Here is a 25173-nt window from a genome sequence, read left to right on the forward strand (position 1 = left end):
CACTTGGCAAGTGGGACTATGTCACTGTCAGTGCATCTTCATTCTGAGAACATGTATTTGTTCAGTTGACAGACTCTGGTGGCAAATGTATGTGTTTGGTAGTGTCTTGCACCTTGGATGGAACTGAGTGAGTTAAAAATAAATTGATAACTGATCCCTAGCTTGCTATAGAAGAGTGTGCTGGATGAAGGTCAGGGGTCTTTGGCTCACCACCCAGCTCTGCCCACCTACAGGTAGAGTGACCTTGGACCAGTCACTTAACCTCTGTGTAGTTTATTCCTCGTAAAATGACCTTTCAGGTCCCTCCCATCTCTGAATCTATGATTCTATGAAAACATCTAGAAAACAAACGTCATAAAAAACCAGGGGTTTCTGGAAACAGGGTATCCCCCATTTGGATTCACCTTTTTGGAGGGATTGACTGTTTTTCTTTTCTTTTTGTATTCTTTTCCTTTAGCACAGTACCAGGCACACAGTAGGCGCTTACTTTGTTGGACTGTACTGGCACGAGGAAGAGACGATGACGACGACGATGATGACAGCGATGATTCCCCACCTCCCCAAAGACACGCTCCAGCCAGTGAGGTCTGGCCACATCTGCAGCCAGGACCGTGAAGGGTTAAAGGAGACAGACAGTTCCTCTGAGTGCTTCTCTCTCTCTCTCTCCCTCTCTTTCCTCTCCTTCCCCACCCTCCTAGTTTTGGCAAGGGATTAAAGTGCTCCCCCCTGTGGCAGCAGTGACCCAGAAATGAGTTTGATTCACGGAGTCCTTCCTCCATAACAAGTAAAACGTCAGTCAGAGAGTGCCTCGGTGTTCGAGTGTGAGAGTGTGTGTGTGTTGTGTGTATGTGGTGTGCGAGTGTTGTGTATGTGAGTGTGTGTGCATGGGTGCGCGCGGGTGTGTGAGTGCAAGTGCAGGAGCCGCTCTCGGCTCGCCTCCCCACCCCGAGGCACCCTGAACTCATGAGGCACCGGGAGCCGCGCTCGCTCGCCGCGAAACTCCGAGCCCACTGGCGAGCAGCACCATTGCAGCAGCAGGTACCGGGGTGTCTGTGTGTGTGTGTATGTGTGTGAGGCTGTGTGAGGGTGCGTGTGTGCGCGCGGGTGTGCGCGCGGGGGGAGGGGGGCGCGGCGGTGTGTGTGTATGTGTGCGCGCGGGTGTGTGTCTGTGAGTGTGTGCGAGTGTGTGTACTGCGTGTGGGTCCGGACCCCGCGGCGGCGTTGGCGGCGGCTGCAGGACGAGCCGAGCCTGAGCCAGCCGAGCCCGGCAGAGCAGAGCAGAGCTGAGCAGAGCAGAGCTGCACAGCCATATTTGATGGGTCTGTTGCTTTGCTCGGGAGTTCTCGGGAGTAATTTAATGCCGAAGGTCGCTGCCTAGTGGAAATAATCTAGTACGTCATTAATATGGCGCCAAAAGATTGGGTTCTGGATATGTAACCAGGAGGGAGGGAGGCAGGCAGCCAGGCGGGCGGGCGGGCAGGCGGGCAGGCGGGTAGGGCAGCAGGCAGGGAGGCAGGCAGGCAGGCAAGCAAGCAGGCAAGGCAGGCAGGCAGGCAGGCAGGCAGGCAGGCAGGCAGGCAGACAGGCAAGGCAGCGGCTCAGCGCTCCTATCCCACCACTAACTTGGGCATTCATGGCTGGGGCCCTGGGGGCGCCCCGGGAGAAGGAAGCAGGATAATTTGGGTAGCCTTAGAATGGATCTAGGTTGATCAGTAAGTTTTTATTTATTTTTATTTTTTTAAAGAAAAATTTTGGGTGCGGGGAGGGCTGCTGCGGACTTTAAGAACCCCCCTTTCCCCCCCTTTTTTTGGCTTTGATGAAGACCGTGCTGTCTTCAGGTGAATCTTCAATTAACCGTTCCCAAAGCACCCTTGAGGTAGTTAGCCCTCGAGTGGAAGGTTTTCAAAACCAGTGTGCATTGGACTGCATGAGAACAGAAAGAAGCATAGTAACAACTTGGTAGACAGATGGCAATGGCAGAAGAGTACAGGTCCTTGTCTGTAGGAATATACAGTCTGTTCGCGGTAGTGAAATGGGGATCATCTATCTATACAGCCATAGGGGTGTGTGCTTGCGCCTCTGCGTATAGGTACATATATGTGAAGGGTAGCCACGAGCCTAGCTCTTGGAACCGTGTCACCGCCAGTCCAAAATATTCATTGCATCAATTCCAGAGTACTGGGAAAAGAACTGGGGGAGGGGGAAGCTTCTTCGAATTGGGTTTCTCTATAGCTAAGCGTTTTACTTTTCCGTGAGATTAGCGGAAAGTATAAAGCCCCATTCAAAGGTGAAATTAGCGTGGAGTCTCTTTGGTTGGAGTGGGAGGGAGGGAAAGTACCGATTAATTTGGAATTTAAGTGAATTGCAAATTGCAACCTTTGGCACCTTTTGGAAATTATGGGGGTGGGGTCTACCTCCATCTAGAAAATGGGTGTGTAGTGTACCCGACCAGGCAGCAAGTTGCCAAGATCTTAAATGCACGTGTTGTGTGTATTATGTTTATGAGTGGGGGGCTCTTTGGGGCTGGTCTCTCCCCCACCAACCTATTCTCTTGGAGCAGTTTTTCCCAGGGGTTGTTTGGTGCTTGCTTTTTGCAAATGCAGAGAAGAGATGGAATGTTGACCTGGGATTCGAATCCTGTCAGAACGGTCCCATTTGCTGGAGAAATTCTATCCCCTCCACCTCTTCCCCCCCCCCCCCCCAACTCCCCGCCCGCCTTGGGGGTTGGGGGGAGGAGGCGGGGCAGCCCTGGGCTCTGCTGCTGCTACTGAAAGTGGTGGCGAGAGTAGCCGCAGCACTAAAAGGCAGGTGCACTAGCACCATCCCTCTGAAGGGCTCCAACTTCCCTAGCCGTTTGCGTTAACGGCCTCGCCGCCCTCCCACTGGCCGTGGGGCTACCTGGGAGGAAGGGAAGTAGGGTGGGGGTGGGGTGAGGAGGAGAGAAATGGATGCTGGTCTCCAGCGGCACGTGGGCAGGTGCAATGTGGCGGATAGGGGGTGTAACTTTTGCTAGCAGCCTCTTTAATGCCAGAGGGAAGCCGGTGGAGAAAGCAGCATGGGGGAAGGGGGACGCTTTGCCTAGTATGATTTGAGGGTTCATTTAACGGATTAAGTTTAATTTCCACGGGGACTTTGCATCAACTGCGTGGGGTTGCGGACCGAGCGCTAGCCCTGGTAACCTAGTTCTGCCCTTTAGTAAAACTGTAACCTGGTTGATGCCATACGCTTCCCCTCCCGTGGGCCTCAGTTTCTTTATATCTGTAGAAGGAGGGATTGCAGGCAGTGATTTCACGCCAGGGGCTCCTCCAACTCTCCGTCCTAGGAAGAGGAGGGATGGAGGAGCTGCCTGGAGGAACGCAAGGGAGCAATGCCCGGGCCTGGGTAAAATGACAAGAAGCCCTTGGGCGTTCAGAGAAGCAGCCGCAGCCTCGAAAACTGCCCCTGAGTGTGGTCCCTGGAGAGCCAGCAGCCTCTCCCTAGGATCCCTTGGCCCAGATCTGGGCGCGGCGGCTGGAGCTGGAGAGCCTGGGAGGAGGAAAGGGAGAGAGGCTGGCGTTTGTTTATTTGTTTTGCGCCGCCTTTTTGCTGGATGGTTTCCTGTGACAGAGGTGATGCACAGTTTCCAGAACTGTCTAGGGGTGGGAGGAGAGGATAGAGGCAGGAGATTGTAGTCTCTTCTTCGCTGCCACCGCCGCAACTGCAACCCCCCAGACCGCTTCTCGCGTTCTCCCACCCTTCCCTCCCCCGAGCATGAATGTGCACGCTGCTTCCCCCGGTGCAAGCGAATCCGGGAAAGCTAGGGCGCCTCGCCGGGTGGTGGGGGTGGGGGCCGAGTTTGATTTGCTGCCGGGCCCAAGCGGATTGGTGTAGCTGGCCCGGGGGAGCAGGGGAGGGCGGAGCTGAGAGCCTGTGAGTGGGGGTTTGAGACTGCTGGTCACTTTGCAAATGCAGCAGGGCGGCGGCACCAGCTGGGCATGTTTCCTTGAGTGAAGGTGGCATCCTTGCTGGAAGGGCTTACTCGGGCTGCTGGGCCTGGAGTTACTTTCAGTACCTTCTTCCTCTTCCCCCTCCCTCCCCCTTTCTATCCCCAGCGTCCTTGTTGTTTCTGCCCTCTCCGGAAGGGGGGGGGGTGGGAAGAAGCGGCAGACAATTCTATGTGCACCCTGGCAGCCCATGCATGGTGCAGTGGCTTGCATTCTTGAAAATGCAGGCACTGAACTAATTCCGGGAGGGGCGTGTGTGTGCCCCTGGGCAGCAGCTGGCTGCGTCCTGGAACGTGCCTGTACTTCCCGCTGCAGCAGCAGCAGCATCCCCTGCTCTGCCTGGCCTCGCCTCGCCCTTCCTGCTAGACAAGCCGAGGAGGGCGCCAGGGATATGCCTGCTGCCGTTAGGGACCCTGTGATTGCCTCAAACAAATAGATCTCCCTCCATCCCCTTCAAAAGCGGGCTATTCTGATGTGCTCCTATACCCAGTTAGGAGTGCTGCCTTCCCCAAGGAGGCCCGTTAAAGGCAGCATCAACTTGGAGCCCTAATCAGGAGGGAGGTTCCCAGCCTCAGATGAGTAGGAAGGATTTGTAGCCCTCTAGCTACGCGGGCGAATCCTGACTTCATTTAATTATCTTCTACAATTGTGGCAGCGGGGTGGGAATGAAGACGAAGTGCTGCCTTCCGGCTGAAGAGCATGGGAAACTTCCTCCGGCGGGAATGGAATGCACGGGGGGTTGGTGGCTCATCAGGTGGCTCTGGAAAGCCTAACTGCCCCGGGGAGCTGTCTGCACCCCTCAAGGGCCCTGAGCTTCGGTCCAGGGATTAGACACTGAAAAGTGAGCTCTGACTAAGTGTGCCAGGAACTGTCTTGGAGAGTTACCCTCCTTCCGGTCAGGAGAGAAATGGATTCCACAGCCCGAGGTTGGTTTCTTCGCATTCCTCCTCCATCAAGTTGACCTGAAGACACTAAGCAGCCCACCTGCCACCCCACTTTCGAATCCTAGGGAGAAAAGTCCTGAATTTGGATCAGGAGCACTAGACTCACCACTCAAATCCTGATGTTGCCACTTCCCACAAGGTCTTGGAAGAGTTGCTTCTTCCTTCCCTGCCTCAGTTTCTTCATCTGTACTCTGAAGTAAAAGGACCAGCCTAGCTGATCTCCAAGGTCACCCTCCAGCTCCAAATCCTGGAACTTAGAGATATGCCTTACATTTTGTTAGGTCAATTTTTGGGGGGTGGGGGGAGGAGTGGACAGAAGGAGGAGCAATTATTAGGAATGGTGTGTGGAATAACTCCTCCAAGCAAATTAATATCAGAGTACTCCAGGTAATCTCTGATTTCACCATGGCATGGAAATTTCTGCAGAGTGCAATGGAATCAGTGATGAGTCGATAAATTATAAGGAGTTGTCTGAGGTTCATCCAGGTTAAGTGACTTGACCAGGGGTTAAAAAAATGGGGGAACCATAGATTTCCAGCTGGAAGGGATTTCAGAGACTTTTCTAGAATATCTTCCTATTTTATAGATGAAGAAACCAAGACCAAAAGACATTCAATAACATTCAATAGCTCATGTAGGCATAATCTGGATTTGAATCTAAGTAGTCTGAGCTCTAAATATTTCCTCTGTCCACTATTTAGTGATGTGTCTGCTCATCTTTTTAATTGTCCCTCTTATCCAAGGATTCTAGTCCTCAGAAAAAGTGCTAACCAGGACAGATCAATCAGATCACCTCCTAAATGATTCTTAAGAAAACGCCTTAAAATTGTATCTGAGTATATTCTAAGAAGATTATCTCCTTTAGTCAGATAACTGATTTTCTGGAAGGAAGCCCCACCTCCTTCCACCTCTGAATTGGTTCTTCTTGAGGCTATCCAAAGGGAGATGGGTATATGCTTGGGGAGGAGAGTTGGGGTATGTCTGGCTGTGTGGAAGCTCTGGATTTAGAAGTAGAGGACCTGGTTCTGCTTCCTACTAAAAGCCTGTGGAAGTTTGAGCCTCAGTTTCCTCATTTGTCAACTGAAGGGATTGGAATAGATTATCTCAAATCCCTTTTAGTCATATAGTCATTCTAAAGTCAGTTATCAGGAGGTTTAGAATGATCTGTTCAGGTAATCCATTCTACTCTACTTTGATGGAGAGAGTTCAATGTTTGAATGTGGAGAGAGACACATACACACAAGGGCAGAGTGAGAGAGGGGGAGAAAGGGGGGGGAGGGGAGGACCTTAATTTAATCTCAGAACTAGGAAGAGACAATTTCAAGTTTCATCTTTGATATATATATATATATATATATATGTATATATATATATATATATATATATATATATATATATATATATATATATATATATAAGCTCTGTGACATTGGCTAAGTCATTTAAGACTTCTTTGCACTAGGAAGTTCTTTAAAATTCAGAGAGGCTGTGAGCTGATCTCTCTCTTAGAGGGAGTTTATGCAGCAGAATTCCTTATTCCAGTGAAATCACAGGTCTCAGTCCCTATCCCAATTTAAACATTTAAGAGCTTTCCTACCTCTTATTACCTAGTGATTTATTTGTAAATAAATCAGTTTTTACCCAGGTCTACTTTAAATTGAGGTAGTAGAAGAAGCTTGCATTTGAAGTGAGGACTAGAGTTTGAATTCTGGATCTGCCATTTCCTATGTGACTTTAGGGAAATCACTTAACCTCTCTAGGGGTCCCTTTGCCTTAGTGCTTTTCTGAGATTACGTCCAATTATCTCTCTCTGTCTCTGTCTCTCTCTCCCTCTCTCTCTTTCTCTTTCTATCTCTCTCCTCCTTGTCTCTGTCTCTCCCCCCCCCCTTCTTTTCCTCTCTCCCTTCCTCTCTCACTTCTTCTCCTCTGTGTTTCTGTTTCTCTCTCTCTCTCATCTCTCTCTCTCTCATCTCTCTCTCTCTCATCTCTCTCTCTCTCTCTCTCTCTCTCTCTCTCTCTCTCTCTCTCGCTCTCTCGCTCTCTCGCTCTCGCTCTCGCTCTCTGTCTGTCTGTCTCTTTCTCTCTGTCTTTCTGTCTCTCTGTGTCTCTGTGTCTCTCTGTCTCTGTCTCTGTCTCTCTCACCCTCTCCTTGTCTCTCCTCCCTTTCCCTCTCCCTTTCCCTTTTCTCTCTCTCCCCTCACCTGCTGCCCTCCTTAGCACAGTGCCTAGTACATGGTAGGAGATCAATAAATACTAGTTGCCTAAGTGACTCCCCAGGCTTCACTTTCCTTCCTTGTCTCTATAAACCAAAGAGAGTTGAATTCGATGACCTCAGAGGTGAAGGGTTTGGGCATGTTAATAATAGCTCACATTTACATCATGCTTTACCTATGCGATTTCATTTCATTCTCCCTACCACCTTATGAGTTCTGAGCTATTCGGCTCCTATTTGATAGCTTAGGAGCCAGGCCCAGGCTCATGTGTGTGAATTGGTCACTATTTGAGGAGGGATCGGCAGGGTCAGCATTCTGTCCCCTCTACCTGACTGCTTGCCTCACCTTGCTGCCTGCCCCTTGGATGACCTCTCAGGTCCTTTTAGCTCTAATTCTGTTTGTGTGAAAAGGCTTCACTGAAAAAGAAGCCAAGTCGGGTGGGGGGAGCCAAAGATTCCCAGATCCCTTTACTAGTAGGGAAGAGTTTCTTTTAAGCCTATGTGACACAGAATTTACTGCTTAGAGTTGTTAGTGGGCTCCTCCAGGAAACCTCTGTTCCCTCCAGTTAATAATGACCTTCTCCCTCAGATCTCACATGGCATGTCTTTTTTCAGGAGGTAGCTTTAATCCTAATATTCTATATTTTTCTATGTTAGTGTTGCGTAACTATAGGAAGTTTAATGGAAGCCACCAAGACCTAGTTAAACTTCGTATGCCAGTGCTGAGCACGGTTCTGTGGGCCAGGTAGGCTCTTTCCAAATGACCCATGTATTTTTTTAAAGCTCTTAGTTGGAGTAGAAGCAGCTACCAAGTAGTAGAGTGCATTGTACCTAGTAGGGGCTCAGGATATGTTTGTTGACCTGATTTCCAAAAACATGCTTTATTGATGCTTTTTGTCTTTTGGGCAGTCATTTCTTACCTTCTTTCATGTCGAAACCTTTCTTACAACAAAGAAAGCATCAACTGATACCCATTCCTTTTTTACTTAATTTTTTTCTCTTTAGAATATTTTTCTAGGGTTACATGATTCATGATTCCTCCTGCCCCTCCCTCCCCCTTCCTGGAGCTGACAAGTAGTTCCATTGGGTTATACATGTATCATTGTTATTAATTCTTAGATAAACCCTGACACTTGGAAAGACACCTACCAAGGGGCCAGAAACTGTAGAATTAAAATTCTAGCTGGATAACATGAAAGAACATTGCTTTTACCATCATATAAACACAAACACACAGCATAACATTTTAATAACTTCAAGTTCTTGAATTTGGAGAGCATCTATTTATTTTTAAAATACATTCAAGAAATTGTCTTCCTGAAGATTTATCCATGTACTTGTTGGGAAAGGAAATGCCACATGATGTCTTTGTAATTCTAAGATTTTGGTTCAAATTTAGGCTTTGCTTCTTATCTGCTTTGTGTTTTTTCCCTCAGTTTCCTCAGCTATAAAAGAGGGAGCCGCCATTCAGTATTCTTTTGTGTATTGTTGATCCTTTTCTAGTGAAACCTCTGAAAATACTAAATTTTACTTAGAGATTAGTGAAAATGAAGATTCCCCCCCCCCCCCCTCCAAGTTCATGGAATCCCTAAAATCTTTCCACAGACTGCTGGTGAAGAAACCTTAGAGAAATTTTTAAGGTTTCCAACAACTCAAAATCAAAATTTCCAACAACTCAAAAAAAAAGTGTGGTAATTTATTCCCTATTTATCTCACAATTTATGATGACTCTCCCAAAGTGAAATGGATGCCTCCTCCAGGGCAGCACTCCAAGTCTTCAGGCAGAATGTAGAAGACCACTTGTGATGAAAGTATTCAAGGTTCCTTCCAACTTTGGGAACCTAATTCTGTGCTATGGTGGTCTCTAAGGCCCTTTAGAGCCCCAAAGTCCCCCAGCTTGAAGTAAGAGAAATGCCCAGAAATTGCAAAGAGGCAGCTTAGGTTTGATGTAAGGAACTTTTCTAACAATCAGAGCTCTCCAAAAGAACGAGCTGCCTTGTGACAAAATAGCTTCCCTTTTCCAGGAAGTCTTCAAAAAAAGCCTGGATGACAAGTTGTGTCAAAAATCTAACGGCTGACATTATACATGGGTGCAAAACTCTTTTATATGTTGTTGAAAGGGTTCTTGATCAAGTGCAAGTTAGATTAGAAGTTCCCAGTCATAACTTCCACCTTTTAAGATTCAATGATTCTTTGAGGAGTCAACCTCTAAAGCCCATGAAGGAGAGGCGAGGAGGCCACACCAACAGCTGGGGCTGGACAATGTATAGAAGTAAACTTAGACTTAGAGAAAGAAAATTTCAGACCACAGAAAGTGGAATGGATTTTCTCAAGAGGCAGTAGTTCCTTTGCATCGAAAAGCTTTGAGGAAAGGTTTTGTGACCCCCTCATGACTGTGATGGAGAAGCAATTATTACTCACTTGAGAGTTAGACTGAATAGACTCTGGGGGCCCCTAACTCTCAAAATTTGGTGATCTCATTTTTGGGATTCTGTCAAAGCACCAACCCCAACCAAAATGAGTTCTTAATGCTTGCTTGAAGTTTTGTCAGGATGCAAGGAGGCAGGGGGTGTGAAGGGATTTGTACATTTGCTGCATCTATTTCTTTTTCTTATCTCTAAATGCTCAGGGGGCCTTTTTATTTATTTTTATCTTATTATTTTTTAAATTTATTATTATTTATTATAGTGGCTCCTGTTGAACCCAGTATAGTTAGTTAATGGCCCATCAGAGTTTCCACTGGAAATCTCAGAGCTTATAAAGCAGGTGAAGAAATGGCATTAGGACAATCTTAACCTGTGCCTCCTCCTCTTCGGGCTCCTCTCTCCTTGAGAGCCAGTGTGGCAGCAGTGATAGGGTGTTTGATCTGGGCACCTTGGCTCTGATAGTAGTGTTTGGTAAATTCCTGCTGTGTACTAGACTCTATGTTTGGTGCTGGGGAGACAGGGATAAAAAAATAAAACCATTTCTCCTTTTATAGGAGTTTGCATCCCTTGGGGAGAGACATTGTCGATTTGTAAGCATGTTTGGATTAAATTCAGAATAAATGTAAGGTTGTTAGGGAGAGAGGGCACTAGAAGTTGGAGGGATCAGCAAAAGCTTCCTGTAGATCAGAGGTATCAAACGTACAGCCTGCAGTAATTCTTTACTCTGAAAGCAGATTGAAATGTAATTGGGAAATAATTTTAAAAAGAAATAAAATACAGTAGATCAGAGATAATGCTAATATGTAATTTTCAAAGTCAGTCTGTTGCCCCAGGGATTGTTATATATGGTTTATGGTCCCTGTTTCTTTTGGAGCACCGCTGATGCTCAAAACAACATTTTGAAGGAACACTAGTGGAGGTACCATGGACAAATCACCCTATGATCTTAATCTGTAAAATGGGTGTTTTGAGATTAGAATTACTCTAGATCTCACAGAGTTGTTGTGTGGCAATTATTCCGTAAACCTGTGCATGCTTTGGGAATTATTACTTCTTTGTTGTAAGATCATGGATTTAGATCTGGGAAGTGACCTTAGGGATATACACAGTTCACATTTTATAGAAGAAAATTGGAAATGGAAGAGGCAAAAGGACTTGTCCAGGTCACACAAGTATTTGGATTTAAGGATTGGGCTTCAAATCCAGTTACTCCACAGAGTTACTCTGGTTTTTAAAGCCCCCAAGTTAGAGCGCTTTCATGCCTTCCTCCCTAGCTAGGCTTTAAAAGAACGTATTTCCTCAGGAGAAACCTCAATGGAATTCTAGCAAACTTATCATTTGTCACTTGACCTGTCAGGAATTTTTTTCTAATTGTTTATTTGAAAGACTTAAGTTTTCTCCTTTTTCAAGCTTGCCTCCTTATTTAAGACCCGTGATATTAAAAGTAGACATGAAAAATCTAAAAGTTTTTTTTTTTTACAGTTAGTAGATTAATTAAAACAATGCCTTTTCCTTGTAGCTTTTAGAGTATTTCTAAAAAAATACTTTGGAGGAAAAAGCTTAGATTTAACTGAGTGAACCATTGCCTGTTTGCCTAATGGTGATGAGATGAGAAGATCATTAGGGCCTTTTTGGAGGGGTTTTTAGTGTCCATGACAAGGGAGGCAGCTGTGGGATAGTGAAAAATGCTGGACCCAGAGTGAGAATACCTGGGCTCAATCCCAGCTTTGTCACTCCTTGCTGTTGTGACAGGGGTAGGCTCTTGGGCTTCATTTGTAAACTAAGAGGGTTGGACTCAGTTGTTTTTAAGTTGGAGGCCAGATCTAAGTCCTGTGATCAGAGTGCACCCTTGTAAAATAGTTAATTCAAGAAGCTTGACCTGGGCGCTGGCCCCAATGTGCTTGGGACCTTTTCTCTTGGCTTTATTATCAGCCAGAGCTGCACTGATCTCTGAGAGTTTTAGTTGACTTGTCATCTCTGACTCAGTCTGTCACAAACTAATGCCTTGGATCCAACCCCCCACCCCCACCTCCTTTCTTCTGAAAAGAAACAAACCAGACCATATAATTATGCCAGACTTGAAAATAGAGTTTAAACCAGGGGCGTATATAGCCACAAGGATTGTAAATTCCTTGCAGCCACAGGATTTACAGCCTGAAAGAGCCCAGCCCCTTCCTTTTTTATATGTGTAAACTGAGGCCCAGAGAGATCTTGTAGTCCTTTATGAAGCCTCATTAAGTTCTCTGTGGTGCACACTCGACTTCCTAACTGACTTCTAGATTATCCTAAAACCTCTTGGGTCTGACCAAATCCCAAGGAAGGTAATTAGAAGATATAATTTCAGTTTTAACTTGCAGTGTCTTCTTTTACAGGGTTACTGTAAAATTCGAGGTGGAAGCATCTTACTTTGAAATGCCACAACTGTTTGTCTCTTAAATATGGTTCATATACAATTACAGGAAATGATCTTTAGTTGGGAATCTCTAACAAGTTCTTAATTTTTGCAACATTATATTCATTGAGTTTGTGGTTCCAATGATCCGTGCCAGAGAATTAGGAAAGTGCTATATTGCCTTTCATTTATAATTTTATTAACTAACTAGTAGGTGGAAGGGAAGGCAGGGTCTGACTGTCAGGCTGTTCCATGCTGAGCTTTGTGGAATCCTAAACATCAACTATCCGGAAGACACCTTGAATAAGTTGGTTTGAATAGGAGGCAGCCGAGTCAGAGCAGAGATTTGAGAGACACCATCTACTTTGAATCCTGCCTTTGTCACTTATTAGCTGTATGACTGGCTAAGTCACTTGATTCTTTTGAGGCTCAGTTTCTTCATCTGTAAAGTCAGCATCTTGAGAATTCCTTCTTCAACACCTATGAGTTTTCTAGGTCGTATTATCACTTTTGGCACTGATTTTAAATTTTATTTTTAACTGGGATAGTTCTTTCTATGCCTTCTTAGAGTCTGTTTGAGTATAGTTTAACTGCTGATTTAAAGTTGTTCGAGCTGTCGATTTTTCCTGCCGTCTCTTTACCTTCCTACTGACCCAGCTTCTAATTTGTTCAGGCTTTGATTGGAAACCAGATGACAAAATCTATTAGAATTATTTGTAAATTAAGAGTAAATAGGTTTCTAGTGAGGATTTTAAGTGAGTGTCTGGGAGAAAATCACTTGGACTTTCTTATATCTGTTGTGGTGGTCCAGAAGCCTCTTTCTGTTTCCTATAAGGAAGATGGTTTAGTTAGCTGAGTCCAGAGAGGTGTGATCTTGTTCTACTTTGCAGGGCTCCCCTAAGATGTGGGCTTACTTTTTGGGGTCAGGTATTAAAAAAAATAATAGTTACATAGCTCTCTATGTAAAATACTTTACATGTTTATCCCATTAGGTCCTACTATGACCCTACTATGTAGATGCTGCTATTTCCATTTTTCAGATAAGGAAACTGAAGTTGAAAAGGGAGTGAGTTGCTCGCCCAGGATCACAAAGGTGCCAGAGGCAGGATCTGAAAGCATGCCTGTCTCTTAAATTTCCCACTGTGCCTACTGTTCCATCTAGCTGCCTAATTTGATGTTACTAGTTCATTTAAGGTCCTAACAAGTTGATTTCCCATTAATCAAATTAATGACATACTGATCTGAAAATCAGAATATTGATTTATTAATTTGTAGTGAGAATTATAATTACAAGATAGACTGAATACTTGCAACCGTTGGTCTGTGTATTTCCTGTCCTGTTGGACCACCTTACCTGAGAAACAGAAATAAAGTCAGGCTGTTGTTCGGTAAATATGGAATCATGTTCAAGGGAATTGGAATAGCTTAAGGGATAATTACCATACCATATGCTATGGTGGCTTGTTTAGGGTGGTGGGGAAGGGAGAGAGTGACTTCACTTCACCTTGTATCGTGGAAAGGGAATTAACTTTAGCTTTAGATGATCTGGGCTCCAATTTTTCCTCTTTTATTTTCTAGAAATATGACCTTGAGTAAATAAAGTCTTTTAAATTCAGCTGGGCTTCAGTTTTTCCATCAGTAAAATGAGTACATTGAAATAGATGGCCTTTTAGGTGGCTTCTATATATATATATATATATATATATATATATATATATATATGCCTGGGATGCTATGTTCCTCCACTGTAGAAATATAATGCCTACAAAGTGGATTGGATTTTAAGTCATAATCACAGAATCTCAGGAGTTGGGACATGAGAGGCCAAGAAGTTGAGTCCCTAAGTGAGTGTGAATCCTCTCCACATTTCAGAGAGCTGTTATGTCCTGTCCCATCTGGAGTTTTTCCTTGTATCAAACTTAAATTTCTCTCCCAGACCCTTACTTGGACTTTGGAGGGGGGAAAGGGGAGAAGATGGAGGCAAATCAAATAAGACAACCCTCTTTAAAGCAATAACCCTTCTGGAGCTGGAATCCAGGCATCCGCTCCCAGCACCCCAATTTTCTCCAGGCTGAGCAGCTCAGAGCCCTCCCCTGTACCTTGGACAGTGACCCTTACAAGTTCAGGCATATGGGCTTTTTGGAGGCTGGAGTCTTGGCAATCTTCAGTTTCACTTGTTACTGCTCTCCTTTGTCCTTTTAATATACTGCTACTAGGTAACAGTTTCCAAGTTCACATGTTATTTTTCATTGATTACATTTTAGCTTTTCTGCTTCTTAAAGAATGTAGAGATGGAAACCCCTTGATCTGATTAGTTGAACTCTCTCAGTCCCTGTGGAGAGTGATTAGTTTCTGGGAAGGCTTCCTTTGAGTCATCTCCAGGGGGTGGCTCTTTGGGAACTAGGATCTGGGCTTGCTTCTCCTAGCTGGCGGTGGTCATGGCTTCTCGCTGCTACAGTGGTGCTGGGTAAAGTGTCCTGAATTTGAGGCCTGAGGAGTGTTGGCTTCCTCCCTTACTGTTGTTTTGATCTTTTCAGTTTCCTGCTCTATCCAAGGACAGGATAGGATAGTCAAAGTCTGATCATCCCACCTATCTGTCTACAGGATGGTTGCTTAAATGAATGTAGGATGTTTACGTTCATAATAGCAGGGTGGAGTTACTTTAGAGTCAATCCCAAGCCTTTCAGTGCTTATTAGGGGCCAGAACTGTGCTAAGAATCTGCTCTACAAAGACAGCCAGAGTCCCTGCCCTCACAGAGCTTTGCTGCCTGACAGGTGTAACAGTTAAAATTTAGGAATATGGGGAGACTGAGGCAGGTAGAAATTAGTTTCTCTCTGCAAGGAGTATTATATTTTTTAGAGGTTTATTAAAGGTTAAAGATTAAAAAATATACAAGTAAGAAACATGTGCCTAGACAAAATAACCTCACATCACGCAAGAGCCCGCCTGCTCCAAAACGGAAGTCCAAAAAGAGCCAAGAGCCCCTCAAAAGCCTTTGAATCAACTTAAATATCTTCTCGATCTTGGCCCAGGTGAGATTACAAGGCATTCTGGGGAAGTGGAGCAAAGGCTCATGGGGATTGTAGTCCTGTATTCGAGTCTATTTTTTACATTCCCCCCCTTTGATCGTTTGCAAAAAATTAATTTTTTTCCAAAGGATCATGAAAACATAATCAATTTAAAGATTACAATAATTGAGGATAAGAGAAAGAAAAGAATAAAACCAATAATTACTGGATGCATTGACAGAAAGCCAGTTAGGGGGCAGTCCCCTTTGGCATGAAAGTATGCATGCAAATAAATGTTCATTAACCACACCCAAAGTTCATTTTGTGCAGTTCGTGGTCTGGAGGCTTCTTCATGATGGCTTCTCCAACAGTTCAGTTTCTGAATTCAGGGAAGTAGCATCTTCTTTACCTAAAATTCTTCTCAAAAGGAATTTAAACTTTGCAATTTAAATAATGATATTTTTTTACATTCCCCCCCGTTAAGAGGGTGATATAAAAAAAAAGGGATCACTTAGGGATGCATGGCTGAGGTATGAGGTATATGAATCAATTGGCAAGAGATATTAAAAAGACATCAGAAAAATCAAAAGGAAAGAAAAATTTCTGGATGAAAATATAGACTATCAAAGTCTTATGTGTAAAAATTCCAAGTAGAAGAAAAATAAATCTATAACAAGTCCTTCAATCAGGGCCCAATCAAAATGATCTAAGTAATGATGCATTTACCCAGTCAGTAGCCAGGACTACAGAAAGGTACCACACTATGAGAGGCAGAAAAGGGGACCAGATTATAGGAGCCAAGTAGGAGCCAAGGTTTCGGGGATACTCCTCTGTGAGTATCTTCAGGGTGAGTGTGGATACAAGGAAAGCCTATGTCTTAACACATGTTAAACATAGTAACCTCGAGTCTTCACACTAGGTTCAAGACCTTTGTATTGGCCTAGACAGGGGAGGTGGCAGGTGCTCCTAGGCACCCAGTGCCAGATGCAGCATGAAGATACAGTGTACTTTCGAGGAGAAGGCACTAGTAAGTAGGAACACCAAACTAGGAAAGGCTTTCTGCACAAGGTGACTTGATCTTTATCTTGAAGGGACCAGGGATTCCGAGGAATGGAGGGGAGGAGGAAGGACATCCAGACTCAGGGACACTTAGTGCCAAGGCACAGTGACAGTGTCATGGATAAGGAGCAGCAAGTAGAGCCTAGGATGCCATTAATTTGTGGAATGAATGGGTAAAAAAACTAGAAAAGTTGGAAGGGATCAGATGGTGAAGACCTTTAAAGACAAGCAAGAGTATTTATACTTGATCTTAGAGATAAAAGGGAACCCCTGGAATTTGTCGAGGGAGAGCCCTGAATATATGTTGAGGGAGAGCCATTTTGAATATACGATTCATTTACCTTTTTGGATCCCAATTTCTTTATGTTAAAAATGGACTAAGACTAGCTGATTCCTAAAGTCTCTTTCAACTCTTAATCTGGGTCCTTATTACTTTGAGGGTCCCTTCCGTCTCTAAGTCTTTAATGTCCCCTTTCCTACCTATTTTGGGTTTTGGGTATCGCCAGACAGTGACTCAATTCGAGGTAGAATGCTTGTGTGTATAAAATAGCAGAGGGTGGCCTATTTTTCTGATACGGAGTGGCCTCAGTTTCCTGATGTGTAAAATCAGGAGGGAGAGTGGTTGCCATTTGCATCCCTTTGGAGCACTTCAGGCCAGCTGCCCCCTTTCAGTACACTCCCAAGGCCTTCAGGAGCCCCTGAGATGGGAGTCATTTAGGATTCAGCACACCGGAGATGTGAGACTTCACGTAGATGGGGGAGCTGGCTCTGAGTTCATAAAAACAGTTGTAGAAAGCCAGTGTGGGTGAGTGGAATCGTAGGGAGCCGGCAGAGAGCGGTTTTCTGCAGAATGTTTTCTTTACCCCCATCAGAACATCTGGTCAGAGCAGTTAAAGATCTCCCACGGTTACCCTGGAGATGCTTGTACTTATTGGTTGGTCTCCCAGTCATGGGGATACGTGGTGGGACCCTTCCCATAAAGGAAAGGATTGGGAACTGGAAAACATTTTGAACTTTCCCTCCGACCCTCGCTAGTTGTGTGAGCGGGAGCAAATCCTCCATCCTAGGCATAGAGATGCAGGGCTGGACAGAAACCAGTCTCCTCCATGGAACAGATGAGGAAACTGAGTTTCATGCTTGTCCAAGGTCACACAGGTAGGAAGTAGCAAAACTGGGTTTTGAATGCCGATTCCCTTACTCCAGACACATCCTTTTTTGGGGGCACTGGCATAATCTTTGTATCTGTGCTTCATTTGAAGTTAGATTTGTTTAAAAAGGAATTTAATTAAAGCTCTAGTTTGATAAACATGTCATCATTTCATTAGGATTAAGAGCCGAGGCCAAGTTGATTTGTAACAGAGGGGAATAAACTGAACACTAAGTTCCTTCACCTTTTTCCTACCTGTAAAAAAATCCCTCTTAAGCCGAGTTATTGTCTTCAAGTGCTATGGAGATGCCAGTTATTATTAACTTTTGTTTTGATAGAATCACCCAGTGTGAGAGTCTGGAAAGGTCCTCAGTGGCTGGCTAGTCTAATCCTTCTACAGTCTTCTTCTGACGTCTTCCTGTCTCCACTTTAGTGTGAAGGAGGGGGAAGCCACCACTTTTCTACTTGACCCATTCCACTTTGCAAAACCTCAAATAGTTAAGAAATTTTTCCTGATACAGGAAATGTGCAAACTTTGCCTCTTTACAACTTCTACCCGTTGCTCCTTGGTTCTGCCCTCCAGGCTCAAGAGAACAAATCTAATTAATTTCTCCAGCTCATAGCAACCAGCCCTTCAAATACTTGCAGACATTCATCATGTTCCCCTATGATCTTCCCTTCTCCAGGCTAAATATGCCTATTTCCTTCCATTGATCCACATATATCTATGTATTATTCCTTCTCCTAATACTAATTAGGCTCTCTAATGACAGTTGGATAATCACAAGCACTTATTAAGCTTCTACCGTGTGCCAGGCATGGTGGTTGTTGTGAAGATAAGAACAACAAGCATTTATTTCGCGCCTGCTAAGTGCCTGGCACAGTTGCTACTGATGAAATGTTATATAAATGCCAGATATTTTATATATTTCACCCATTTTGTCCAAAGATTTATTGACTTTTGGGAGGTTATTAATTTTTTTTCTAGAATTATTCTTCTGACATGTCATTTCTCTCTGGGTCTCAGTTTCCACTTTTGCAAAATGAAGAGGTTTGCCCTGGAAGATTCCTTTCAGTTTGAAGATTTCACATTAGAAAAGGGAGTTTGTTTTCTTGGCCCTTTGCTTCCCCTGTCCTCTCTCTTCTGGGTCAAAGGCTGGGCAATGGAGGGTGAAGGACATGGAGATGTCACCCTCAATATAATTATATAAGGCCTGTTCCTTTTGCCCATGGCCATACAATTGGCCTTGGTTTTAGTTGCTTAGCCAGCTAAAAAGTAAAATAGTTCCTGCCTCCGAAAAGCTTATGTTTAATAGAGAGGCAACACATACACACATAAATAAATATATATGTGTATATATATATATATATATATATAGAGAGAGAGAGAGAGAGAGAGAGAGACAGAGAGACAGAGAGAGACAGAGACAGGGAGAGAGAGACACACACACACACACACACACACACACACACACACACACACACACACACACACACACACACACACACGGTAAGTGCTAAGTGCAGGGTCATTGCAAAGGGAAAAAAGGCCCTCATAGCTACAGGAATTTGGAAAGGCTTTGGGTAGAAAGAGGTCCTTAATCTGACGCTGAAGAAAATTAGGAATTTCTGCAGTTGTGCATTACAGGCATTGAGTAGAGCTAGGGCAAAGACTTAAGAGATTTGATATATCTCATGAAGATAGGCTACTGGGACTAGAGTAGGGAAGATTCTTCTTCCTGAGTTCAAACCTGGCTTTAGACACTAACTGTGTGACTTGGACAAGCCATTTAAATCCTCTTTGCCTCAGTTTTCTCATATTTTAAATGAGCTGGAGAAGGAAATGGCAAACCCCTCCAGTATTTCTGCCAAGAAAACCCCAAATGGAGTCATGAAGAGCTGCCCGTGGCTGAAAAAAGACTGAACAACCACAACAAATCTGGTGAGGAAGAATAAGAGGAGTCCAGTTTGATTCCATTTTTTTTGAGGGAAGTAAAGACTAGAAATGTATGTAGTCAAAATGTGGAGGGCTTGAAGTGCTTTCAGTTATCTATACCAAAACCACCCAGATCCTTGAGATCAAAGTCATTCATGGACTTTAGAACTGGAATGAAATTTAAAGACCACATCATGGACTAGATCCATGAGTGGGGCCACATGCAATCAAGTTGCCAGATGGAATCTTTCCATATCCCAAGATGGTGGTCATAGAGGCTTCTTGCTTCATAACTGAAATTTGACAGCTAGAGTGAGTTCTTTGGATTATCTTGGAAAAGAAAACATTTAAAGGGCATTAGTCATTTTTGTTTTTGCCACTCATTTCCTCAGGACATATTTTGATAGAAGTCAGGCAGGGGGAGATTTCATGAAGATACTGGCTGTCTTGAAAGTTTGGGTCAGCTAGACAACAGTGCAATGGACAGAGTGATAGAAAGAACCGAAAGTTCCTATCCTGACTTCACCACTAATTTTATATGTGACACTTCAGATCTCATTTTCCTCATCTGTAAAATGAGGTACTTGGATCCCTTCTAGTTCTAGACCCCAAATATGGTTGTATTCATTTAAAAGAAATCAACCTGTGTTGAGTTTTTCAAAAAAAGTTTAAAAATGATTTCAAACCGAACAGCCAGTCAAAAGGTAATGAATCAAAAATTCTGTTGATTAAAAAGCTCTACTGTTCTTTACCAAATTGTTTTTGACCTCCTGGTTGCTGAATTTAAGAGATGTTTTTAATTAACTTCCTTGTCCAAGTCCCTGAATCAAGTTTTTCTCTTTGTAGGAGTGGCTGTTTATGCAAGTGGGCTGTAAGTTGATAATGATCTTCCAACTGCCCCTGTTATCTCTCTTTTGTATTCGTTTGTTGCTGAAATAATCACTTTTCCTTTTCATCTGGGAAGGTTCACCTTTGCCCTTCCTTCAAAAAGTGAGTAGTTTAGGAAAATTGGTGGGAAATTTTCTTCAGCCATTTTTCTGATGGATGATAAGAACAAAATGCTTGTTTTGGCTTTGGATTTATTTTCTTGCTCTCCAACTATTTTTTTTTTAACCCTTACCTTTGGTCTTAGCATTCTAAGATAGAAGAGCCTCTAGGGTCAGGCAATAGGAGTTAAGTGACTTGCCCAGGATCTCACAGCGAGGAAGTGTCTGAGGCTGGGTCCACTGCTTTACCCAGCTGCCCCACTTTCTTAAACTATTGAGGAGAGATTGAACTGCTCAACATTAGGTCCTGCGGGAGAGATGTTAAAGATGATTCCATCTAGCTCTCCTCAGTGTGAGTGAGCATGGCATTGTGGTTAGAGGGTGTCGGCCTCTGGGACTGTATCTGTAGGACTTGGGACAAGTCATTTCATCTTTCCAAGTCTCCCTTTCCTCATCTCTGAACAGATAGGTCTCAATCGTAAGGTTCATGTGAAGTAGACTGAGAGCCGGAAGGGATTGTACAAGTCATCTGGTCCACATTCCTCATTTTACAGAAGAGTTAGAAAGATTAACTAAGCGCTCCTCAATAATGTCAGAGCCTGGCGTTGAACCCTGGTCCTCTGAAGCTAACTCCTGCCATTGCTGGTCCATTTGTTGAGAGATAACCTCAGTGGTACTGTGGATAGAGTGCTGGATAGGGAGTCAGAAAGACCCAAGTTCAAATCCAACACTAGCTGGAAATAATAATGGCATCTACCTCTCAGGGTTGTTGTGAAGATCGAATTAATTAATATTTGTAAAGCCCTTTACTGACCTTAAAGCACTTAAATGCTAGCTATTACTATATTAATGGTGCCCTATCAATGAACATAGATGTTCTATTTCTACTGTGGAAAATAAACATTTCAGATAAAAGACTTTAATTAAAAAGACCTTTTGTCTGCCAAGTTAAGCTAACAAATATCTATGCAATAGCCTCATGTAATAGTTTTTTTTTTGGGGGGGGTGTTGGTTTGGGATCCCCAAAAGGAAAGGTGAATCCTTACAGTCTCTGAGTCCAAATCTGTCACTTTTCTATGGAATTGTTTTCTCATGATTAAGAATGAGGAGGTGCATGACTTCTGAGGCTCTGTCTAACTCCACATCGCTGACCTTATAAATTAAGAAAGTTACGAGTCTTTTAAGACAGCCTCGGAACTTGTACCTTTGAAAATATTGCTTGGTAGAAGATTTTCTGCCTCAGAGCTCATTCCTCCATGACTCCACTAGTATCAATGCAGATCACAAGCCCTTCATGCCAATCCAGAAGCCTTTATAACTCCTGTCTTTGCCCTCCTACAGATGTTCCTAGAAAACTGCAATTAATGTTCTTGGAACCTTCATTCAGGGCTTTTAATATCCCAGGTGAATTCCTGATTACATTCTTGGTTAAGGAACCTTTCTCTTGATAGGACAGCTTTCGAGCTGTAAGGGTTGTAAAATGCCACCTTTCTGACCATCTCACTTTAGAGATGAAGAGATCCTAAAGCTCAAACAATGGAAGTGACTGGTCCAAGGTGACAAGCAAGTGGAAGAACTGGGAAACGAAGCTTTGTCCTCTACTTGCAGATCCACTGATCCTTCCATTGTAACAGTCTCCACCGGGGCTGTCTTCTGGTACATTTACGGGTCAGATTATGGATGAACTATTTAACAGAGAAAGAGAAAGAGGCAGAAAAAAAATTACAGCTAAGCTGGTTGGAACCATTGCCAGTGAAAGGGCAAACAGAACTGGTAGAAGTGAGAAAATGCCAAAGAGGAGGGATTAAGCTTGTTGTGCTTGGATCCAGAGGCCAGAATAAGGCAGAAGCAGCGGGTGGAAATTGCAAAGAGGTGGATTTAGGCTTGATGTTAGGAAAACCTTTCCAACAGTGAGAGTATTCCCAAAGTGGAGGGGACTGCCATGGGTAGTAGTGGAGTATTTCTCACTGGAGGTCTTCCAGTTGAGGCTGGATGACCAGGGGATTCTTGTTCAGGTGTGGGTTGGATTACATGACTTCCCATTCCAGAATCCTTTGGATTTGTGCAATAAGGATTTCCATTTGCAAAAATTCAGTGTGTTTTCCATTACTCATTCTGTGTCCTATCTTTGAGCACCAAGTATCATACTATATGGAGTTTTATGTGATAGGACAGTGATCTAGAAGGGACCTTAGACTTAACCCACCCCCATCACGGAGGAGGAAACTTCCCCTATAAAAGGGAGGTGACTCATCCAAGGTCTCACAGGAGCTTTATTGGGAACTGAGGTCTTTGACTCTTGAGTCCAGTGCTTTATCTGGTCCCTGACCTAGGGAAGCAAGGTTAAGTATACTAATGCATAGCAGAGATAGGAAATGATAAGGTGGGAGACCAGGGGAGAGGAGATCCATCTGAGTTGGAATGTTCAGGTAGGGTCAAATGGAAGCTGGGGAGGTCCTTGGAAAAAAAAAAAGACACATTATAGGATCCTCAGTGTAGTGTGTTGGGAGCTTTGAGGCTATCCAGTCTGACTCCCACATTTTACAGATGAGTAGACCGAATCCAAGAGAGATAAATTGACTTGTCCAAAGTCATATAAGATAAGGAAGATAAGACTCAATTAGGTAGTACAGTGGATAGAGAACTGGGCTTCAGATATGGAATCAGACACTTGTGTGACCCTGGGGAACCTCCCTTTCCCTCAGTTTCCTCAACTGCAAAATGGGGATAATAACAGCACTTACCTCACAGGTTTAGTGTCCCTTAACACAGGAGAGCTGATTCTTTTCCCTTCTAGACTGAACCAGGCATTCTGTTTCCAAAACTAGCTTGCCCCTCTCCTGCTACTGCATCATAATTCTAGATATGATTGACGAGCATGCTTCTCTGCACCAGCAGCTTTTATAGTGGTGGTATTGTGATGGGTCCAATGGACTGGGAACCAGGAGATGTTGGTGCTGGTCCTGACTCATGTTGTTTGGGTCTCGATGAATGCTACGGTCTTTCCATCCCTCTTCCTTTATTTTAGAGTGGGGTTGATAAGGGGGAAGAGGCTGGGAGCACAACAGAAGCAGGTGCTCTAAGCTGGGTACAGATGTTCCGGAAGCCCATGAACATCAGGTTAAGGAGTTTTGGCCTTTTCCCGTTGGCAGTGGGAATTCACCTCCCTTCATTTCAGTTTCATTCAGTTCAGCAAGCAGATATCTCCTGGCCAAAGGGCCGGGATGGATATTCCAGATAAGATAACCAAAGTCGCCCCCTCATCTACGTCCCTCATTCCTGAGAAGAGGGAGCTAGTAACCGTTTTTGAATAGGGAAGACATTTAGATGAAGTGTGTTAGGGCTCTTAGTTTGGTCAGTGAAATAGGAGGAAGAAATTGAATTTAGGGAGGTTAAATTAGTAGGACTGTTACTAGGTTGTTAACCATCAAGAGTAGAAAGAAAGGGATGATGATATTCGGGCGGCATTTCCACAAATTCAGGAAATATTAAATGCCTGCCATATGCAAGATGCTGTGCTGGGCACTAGGCATAAATAGACAAAAAAGCTAAACTAGCTTACCATTTCATTGGAGGAAACCTTTCTGAACTCTTCTTAATTCCAGCGCCTTCCCTCTTTAAATGATTTCTTGTTTATTCTGTTTATAGCTTGTTTGTTCAAATGTATTTGCTCCTTGTCTCTCTGTTCAATTGGGAACTCCTTTGGGGGCAGAGACTCTCTCTGGCCTCTTTTTGTATCTACCACAGTTAGCAAGGTGCCTGGCGTAATAGTAGAGATGTTCAATAAATATTTACTGACTGACTGACTGCAGGGCATTTAAAAGTAAGAATTGACAAAACTCAGTGACTTAATACTGAGAATAAAATAAAGGAAATCATCATGATACGATTTCAAATTTATACAGCATTTGTAAAGTGCTTTATGTATATTATTTCATTTGATTTCCACAACAACCCTATGGAGTTGTCATTCTTCAGCCAGGTGATGCAGTGGGGTCTCTGCAGTCAGAAAGACTTGAAATCAGGTCCATCCTCAGGCTTTTCCTGGCTATGGCACTTTGGACAAGTCCCTCCTCCATCACTCTCAGGCTGTTTCTTTATTAAATTGGAATAATACCTCACACTTACCTCACAGAGTTGTTATAAAGATCAACATATATATATATATATATACATATATATATATATCCATGCTTGTATATTTATATGTAATGCTTTATAAACTTTTAAATCTATTATTCCCATTTTTTGGATAAGGAACTCAAAAGCAGTATTACCAGCTTCTCTATGGGGAATCAACTTCTGCCCTAGGATTCAAACCCTATTTTTCCAGACTTCATCCAGTGGTACTTATATTTCATAATTGAGCAGTAAAAAATACTTACTGAGAGTGTATAACCTGGACATTTTAGGAGAGAGCTCTAACTTTTTATGTCTTCTTATTACAGTAAGATAAACTGATTTGTGAATCTCTCTTCGGCATATCTAGCCATACAGACCCCAGCTCTGGAGGACCTCTTGCCTTTTCGAGGGTATTACATCAGAGGCCGTACATAAGGGCATTTAGATGGCCCTGTGGCCCATGATCACTTAAGCTCTCACCTTGTAGAAGATGGTCAGCTCTTGAGCTGAAATAGTTAGGAAGGAGAATCGGAGTATAGTTTTGCACTAGCTCCTAATGGCCACATGTTTACAGCCTCACCTCAGGACTATCCATCTGGGAGGCAGAAACATTCGATCTGATTCCTTGATACAGTAAAGAAACTTGGAGTGAGATAAATCAGCCTTTTGTCGAGGCTTAAGTACATCAGAGCCTCAGAGGGGGAAATGCAGTACTGTACAAACCCCCATTACAGCCCTGGGTCCCTGGAGAAATAAAGCGTCTTCTCAACCTTCATTACTCGTAAGCTTTCTGTGTGGCTAAAAATGGAATTCATTAGGAGGGGGAAAACTATTTTCATCTCCTTTTACTTGCATAATTTTGCTTAAGAGAGTATTCTGATGCTTTCAGGAGTATCCTGCTGTGTTGGCCACACTTGCATTTTCTTTTCCACTTTACGCATTCTCTCCAGTCTAGAT

At 43.7% G+C, this 25173-nt stretch overlaps 1 protein-coding gene across 5 annotated transcripts in view; it reads left to right on the forward strand.

Moving 5' to 3' along the window:
• The first annotated feature begins 626 nt into the window (after positions 1–626).
• JADE1 (jade family PHD finger 1) overlaps positions 627–25173 on the forward strand; it is a 90149-nt gene continuing 65602 nt past the window's right edge. For 3 of the 5 annotated variants that reach the window (XM_007496353.3, XM_007496355.3, XM_056802699.1), the window contains exon 1: positions 627–1038. The gene's annotated coding sequence lies outside the window, so the exon portion shown is untranslated. Of the gene's footprint in view, positions 1392–25173 lie in introns of all 5 variants that reach the window. The other 2 variants (XM_007496354.3, XM_056802700.1) reach the window with 2 other exon arrangements.

Source organism: Monodelphis domestica, chromosome 6 (genome assembly GCF_027887165.1).
Source record: "Monodelphis domestica isolate mMonDom1 chromosome 6, mMonDom1.pri, whole genome shotgun sequence".
Classification (NCBI taxonomy): Eukaryota; Metazoa; Chordata; class Mammalia; order Didelphimorphia; family Didelphidae; genus Monodelphis; species Monodelphis domestica.